Genomic DNA, 6,913 nt, shown 5'->3' on the forward strand with positions numbered 1-6,913 from the left:
TTTTCCGTTGTTTTCTTGTTTTTTTACTCCTGCCTCCCCTTTCTGTTAAAAAAAACCCCCAATTTTTAAAAATTTTCTGTCTTTAACTCCGTTTTCTTCATTCTCACGTCTTTTAAGACACACTTCTACACTCACAGGAGTAACATTTGAGAATTAGGCCAAGCGAAGATTGAAAGTCATGCCTTTCTTCATATCTTGATGGGGGAGGGGAGATTTTATGGTGGTGATTGTGGGGGCGAGGGTCGGTTCGTCGGGGGGTAATGATGGTGCCTTGGGGGTGGCGAGAAAAAACTAAAACCGCTAATAGTGGAGGGAAATGGCGATTGCCCTACTGGCTTTATCTGCAGACCTTGCCGTGGTGCAACGGGCAATTATAGTGTCGTTCGAAGAAATACTAGTGATTGCGATATCGCATGCGGCGATGTGCCATACATAAGACTGGTTGTGTGCGAATAAGTATGTTGTTCGATGATTGTCAAGATTCGAGTGTTGTTGATTGCCGAGTTGTTTACGTCACGCGTTCGTGCAACTTTTTGCCTGCATGCGATGTCAACATACAACACTTACCTATATTTTTGTGTGGCTTTACGTTCTTTTTGCGCTAAGGGTCTCTCGAAAGTACAGACCTGCAAGTAACAGAATGGCAGGAATGAGCTTAACTATATAATATTTCAAGATCATGTACGAGCGTTCCCCGGAAGAGGGGGGAAGGAAGCAGCTTCCCCGGGAAATGCAACGATCGCGGGGCTCCCACTCATCCTTTCTGCTTTTTGATTTTTTTTAGCCCCCTTTCTTGTCCCGTATCGAAAGGGTTTTCCCCATTTGAGAAAGGGAATTTGATGGGTGGTCTCTAAGCTTTCTTACTTAATTTTGTTTCCATCTGCTGAAGAACAGAATAACAAATGAAGGGACATTGCATGTGGACTCGGCTTGTACTGCAGGGCCGTAGAAAGGGCAGGCTAAGCTAAAAAGGATAGGGCAAAAAATAAGAGACTAAATTTTGAAGGGGTCATGCATAAGAAATTGCTGAGTCACCCTTACTAGCTGACAACTAACAATGCGAACACGCTCAGAGAGAAAAGGAGAAAAACAGTGAGAGGAAGATAAAGGGAAACTAAGGAATGGAAAACGAAAAATGTAAATAGAAAATGGAAGAGAGGACAGAAATAAAAACGGGGGGGGAATTACAAGCAGAAAAAGGCAAACGAGCGGGGTTTCAGAACTTCTCAGAGATTTCAAAAAAAAAAATCAAAGGATGATCGCCTGGGGGAGGGAAGGAGTATATTTATACACCTTTCTGTAGACATAAAACCCGTATTTGTACTATGATTTTTAAACAACTTATTCTACGGTCTACCTTTTCATAGATATGATTATAATTCACTCATTACCTTTATCCACACTGATGCGAAGTAGGTACTGTTCACAGAAAGTGAAAACTGGCCTAGTCTCCTACCTGCCTTTCTTCCGCGCAAGAGTGTTATGTCATGCACTGGTCAGGCGGGCGAGGGGGGGAGGGGGAGGGGGGGGGGCGTGGTTAGGGGCATGGGAGGGGGGGTAAGGTTTAAGGGGTTTTGGGGGAAAAGGGTTTTTGAAAAGAGGGGCCCTTTAGTCAGTTGACTCTCGGTTTTTTTGCCGCTTGAAATCAGGGCTGGCGCCCCCTTTTTCCTCTCTTCTCTTCCCCCTTTTTCTGTGTCCGTTCTGTCTCCCCTTCCCTCTCTTTCTTTGTCCCTTCTTTATCCTTCCCCCCCCCCTTTTCCCCCTTCCCTCTCTCTGTGTCTAATTCTGACTCTTTCCATTTCAGACTCTCATCTCTCTCTCTCTCTCTCTCTCTTCTTCTTTCCTCCTTTTCCCCTCCTTCTTTTTCTCCTCCCTTTTTCTGTCTTCACCCCCTTCTCTTTTCCCCCCTTTCCTTCCCCCTTTTTCTCCTTCTCCTTTTTTCTCCCCCTTCTCTCCTCTCTCTTTTTTCCTTCTCTCTCTCTCTCTCTCTCTCTCTCGTCTCCCCTCTCTCCTCTCTCCTCTCCCTTTTCTTTTCGATCCCTTTTCCCCCTCCTCTTCCCCTCTCCTTCCCTTTTCTCTCTTTTTCTCTCTCTCTTCTCTCTCTTTCCTTCTGCCTTTTCTCTCTCACCCCCTCTCTCCTTCTCTCTCTCTCTCTCTATCCCCTCTCTCTCTCTCTCTTTCCTTCTCTCTCCGCCTCCTTCTCTCCCTCCCTTTCCCCTTCCCCTCTCTTTCTTTTCCCCTTTTCTCTCCCCTCTCCCTTCCCCCTTTTCTCTCTTTTCCCCCTTTCTCTCTCTCTCTCCTTTCTCGTTTTTTCTCTCCTTCTCCTTTTCTCTCTCTTCCTTTTTCTCCACTCTCCTTCTCTCTCTCTCTCCCTTTTCTCTCTTCCCCCTTTTTCTCTCTCTCCCTTCTCTCTCTCCCCTCCTTCTCTCTCTCTCTCCTTTTCCTCTCTCTCTCCTTTTTCTTTCTCTCTCCTTCCCCTCTCTCTCTCCTTTTCTCTCTCTTTTCCCTTCTCTCTCTCTCTCCTTCTCTCTCTCTCTCCTTTTCCCTTTTCCCCTCTCCCCTTTTCTCTCCTTCCCTCTCTCCTTCTCCTTCCTCTCTCTCCCCCTTCTCTCTTTTCCCCTTTTGTCTCTCTCTCTTTTTCTTCTTTTCCTCTTTCTCTCCTTTTCTCCTCCTCTTCCTCCTTTCCCCTCCTTCTCCCTTTTCCTTTTTTCCCCCCCCCCCCTTTTTTTTTTTTCCCTTTTTCTCCTTTCTCTCTCTCCCTTCCCCCCCCCTTTTCCCCGCCTTTCTCCCTCTCCCTTTTCCCCTCTCCCTTCCTCTCCCTTCCTCTTTTTTTCCTCCCCCTTTTCTTTTTTTCCCCTCTCTTTCCCCCCTCTCTTTTTCCCCTCCTTTTTTTTCTTCCTCCTTTCCCTCTTTCTCTCTTCCCCTTTTCTTTTTTTCTTAACTCCTTTTCCCTTTTTCCCTTTTCTCTTTTTTCTTTTTCTCTTTCTTTTCCCTTTTTTTCTTTGGAACTTTCTTCCCCTTTTCTTTCCCTCTCCCCCTTCCCCCTTTCCCCCCTCCTCCCCCCTTCCCCCTCCCCTCCCCCTTTCTCCCTTCACCCCCCTTTTCCCCTTTCCCTTCCTCCCCCCCCTCTTGTCCCGGTTTCCCTTCCCTTCCCCTTTTTAAATTCCCCCCCTTTTTTTCCCCCCCCCATCTTTTTTCTTTTTTCCCCTTTTCCTTTTTCTCCTTTTTCTAAACTTTCCCAACCTTTATTTCCTTTTGGGTTTTTTTAAGAAGCAGGAAAAGGAAAACAAACTTTTTTCAGTTTTAGCATTTTTTTCTTTTTAATTTTGCCCCCTTTTTTTTTGTTTTTTGGTGGGGTGTTTTTGGTTTTGTGGGTTTGTTTTGTTTTTTTTGTTGTTTTGTGGTTTTTTCGTTAAAAGCGGTTTCGCGTCTGGGGCGCGGCGCGTCCTTGGGGAAGGCCCCCAATTCCAAAAGTTTTTTTGGGCCTAAATAAAGGTTTTTTAAAAAAAATTGGGAAAGGCAACCGGGCTTCCCCTTTTATACCTTTTGTGTTCCCCTTTTTGGTTTTAGTCTGTTTTTTTTTTTTTTTTTTTTTTTTTTTTTTGGTTGGGTTTTTTTTTTTTGTTGTTCCCCTCCCCCCCCCCCCCCACCTTTTCCCCCCGCGTCCCTCTTCATCCCCTTTCCTTACATTGGCGCTCTCTTCCCCCCTTTCCCCCCTTCCCCCAAACCCCCTTTTCCCCCTTTAAACAAAGGTAAAACCCTGATTAAACCCCGGGGTACCCTGCCCCCCCCCCCCACCACCCACGCCCCATCCCCGCCGGGAACCCCCGCCCGAGCCCGCCGCAAAAGCCCCCGGGGACCCCGGGAAGGCAAAGAGAAAGAAAAACAACCCGGAACACCAAACCCAACCCCAAAAGAACACACACAACCACAACACCCCCGGCCAAAACCAAAACCAAAAGGCAATCCTCTCCCTCCCCCCCTCCCCCCTTCTCCCCCCCCTTCCCCTTTTTCCCCCTTTCTCCTCCCCCTCCCTCCCCCTCTCCTTCTTTTTCAAGTCTTCATAATCCTCTCCTCTTCTACTGTGTATGTATATATGCATGCATGAATATACGTATGTAACTATTTATATATCAGTTTGACATTCTCTTCTCTTAATTCCTCTCCCACTTCTTATCCTCCTCCTCCTTCCTCTCCCCTGCTTTACTCAATATTCACACACAAGCGATGTTCACAGAATCCGGTTTCCTCCGCACCGACCCTCATTGTGACCCGGTTTGCACTTCCATTCAGTTTCAGATTCGTAATGTTTATCGTAAAGGTATTTTTGTACATGTTTAATAGAACTGTATGCGCGTCTGTGCTGCGACGCGGAATCGTTAGGCTGAAGCTTCCCAACAGTTTATGTTAGGGCCTAAATAATGGTTTTGTTAAAGAGCAGGAAAATTGGCAAAGGACAAAGGCCGTGTTTTCATGTATTTATGCATTCATGTGTGTGCTTTGTTATTGTTGCTGTTGTGTGTGTGTGTGTGTGTGTGTGTGTGTGTGTGTGTGTGTGTGTGTGTGTGTGTGTGTGTGTGTGTGTGTGTGTGTGTGTGTGTGGTGTGTGTGCGCGCGCGTGCGCCTGCCTGAGTGATTTTGCCCTCATTCACGTACATTCGTGCACGTAAACTATGTATTTACACTCACGCGCAGTGCGACGTACATCCCACTCTATACCTCGCTCGCTTCCTCTCGATCTTATTACGTCTGCTCTCTTCCCCTCTCCCCCTTCTCCAGCCTCACCTTTCCCCTTTCCTCTCTTCCCCTCTCATCACTCTGGTCCAAGAACCCTGACCTTGACCTTTCGCTTGCTATCCCTGCCCCCCCCCCCCCCACCACCTTCTAGCGTCCCTCTTCATCCCTTGCCTTAGCATGGCGCTTGCTGCTTGAGCCTCTTGCTTGCAAAGGCCCCCGGGAGGACCTCCTGGGAGATGGCAAGAGAGAAAGTAAAACAGACTGAGTAACATCGAGACTAGCAAATGAACACACACACGCACACGCGCGCGCACGCACGCACGCACACGCACACGCACGCACACGCACGCACGCACGCACACGCACGCACGCACGCACGCACGCACACACACACACACACACACACACACACACACACACACACACACACACACACACACACACACACACACACACACACCAAACACTAAACACTAAACGGCAAGGAAAAACCTAAAACTCGTAAGCGAATGGCGGAATTCGTGCAAAGTACAACGAGCGGCTTTGCCAATGAAGACGGTGAAATGACCAGCCACAAACGCAGGATCAGAGGGAACTCGAATCTCCTTAGTAGGGTAGTGGGCCAAGGGGTAAGGGGAGGGGAGGGGAAGGCCTCCCAGAGTCCGCTGTATGGCGAGTGGAGCCGGTTCGCTGTGAGGTGGGGGAGGGGGGGGGGGGGGAGGTGAGGGAGGGTGGTGAGGCAGCGCAAACCCTGACCCCGTTGCTAGAGATGGAATATGAGGAAGGAGGAGGGAAGGGAGGAGTAGGGAGGGAAATGGAAGGGGATGGTGTCTATGCTAAGGACACGTCTCAGCCTCGGCCGTTCGTCACCATCTTACTCCTGGTCTATTGGCATATCTGTCTGTATTCTGTAAAGCCGTTCCTGCCAAGCTGTCTTTGTCTCTCTGTCTCCCTTGTTTCTTTCTCTTTCTCTTTCTCTTTCCCTCTCTCTCTCTCTCTCTCTCTCTCTCCTCTCTTCTTTTCTTTTTCTCTCTCTTTTCTTTCTCTCTCTCTTTCTTTCTTCTCTCTCTCTTTCTTTCTCTCTCTCTCTTTCTTTTTCCTTCTCTTCTTTTCTTCTCTCTCTCCTTTCTTCTTTCTCTCTCTCTCTTCTTTTCATCCTTCTCTTCTCCCCTTCTCTCTCTTTTTCCCCTCTCTCCTTTTCTTCTCTCTTGCTCTTTTTCTCTCTCCTCTTTCCTCTCTTTCTCTTCTCTCCTTCCCTCTTCCCCCCCCTCCTCCCTTTCCTCTCTCTTCGTCTCTTGTCCTCTCTCTCTCTCTCTCTCCTTCTTCCCCCCCTTCTCTCTCTCTCTCTCTCTCTTTCTCTTCCCCCCCCTTCTCTCTCTCTTTCTCTTCCCCCCCTCCTCTCTCTCTCTCTCTCCTCTCTCTCTCTCTCTCTCATCTCTCTCTCTCTCTCCTCTCTCTCTCTCCTCTCTCTCTCTCGATCTCCACCTCTCTCTCTCCCTCCCTCCCTCCTTCCCCTCCTCTCTCTCCCTCTTTCCCCGTCACTCTCCCTCTCCCTCTCACTCCTCCCAACTCTTCCTTAGTTCTCTATCTGTATATTCATATCATATCCGTATTACCTTTATTACCATGCGGTTGATGAAAAAAAAAATGCAAAGCGTGACAGTAAAAGCGCTAGCCAAAAGTTCTGCACAAATTTCAGTCCATATCATGCACAAGAAAATGAACCCTGTACAGAAACCTGATAGGCAGTATTAGGAACATGCATGCCAACCAATTCACGAGTCAAGTCAACCGGACGCAGAGTAAGATCAGACGAGGCGCCGAGATTCGAGCAAGGGTAACCCCCACACGGGCGTTCGTCAGCGAGGGTCCCCTGCGCCATTCCGCATTAGTGCAAGTAATACGAGAAGGTCATTTGTGGTGGCTTGAACGACCTTGCCCAAAAGGGGAGAGAGCAGCAAGGTGGAATGGTGAAAGGGGAAGGCATGCCCGATGCCCAGGCGAGAGAAGGACTTATTTACGGGATGCCCCCAGGCTAGGTTGAGGGGAGTGTCTCCAAGCCGAGACGAGTGGAGGGCCTAATTATTGTGCCGATATTACCATGGATTTACTTTTAGTGTTTTTCTTAAGTTATCATAGGATTGCGAGGGACATCATTCAAATAACGCTCGTATGT

Source organism: Penaeus monodon, chromosome 18 (assembly GCF_015228065.2).
Source record: "Penaeus monodon isolate SGIC_2016 chromosome 18, NSTDA_Pmon_1, whole genome shotgun sequence".
NCBI classification, from domain to species: domain Eukaryota; kingdom Metazoa; phylum Arthropoda; class Malacostraca; order Decapoda; family Penaeidae; genus Penaeus; species Penaeus monodon.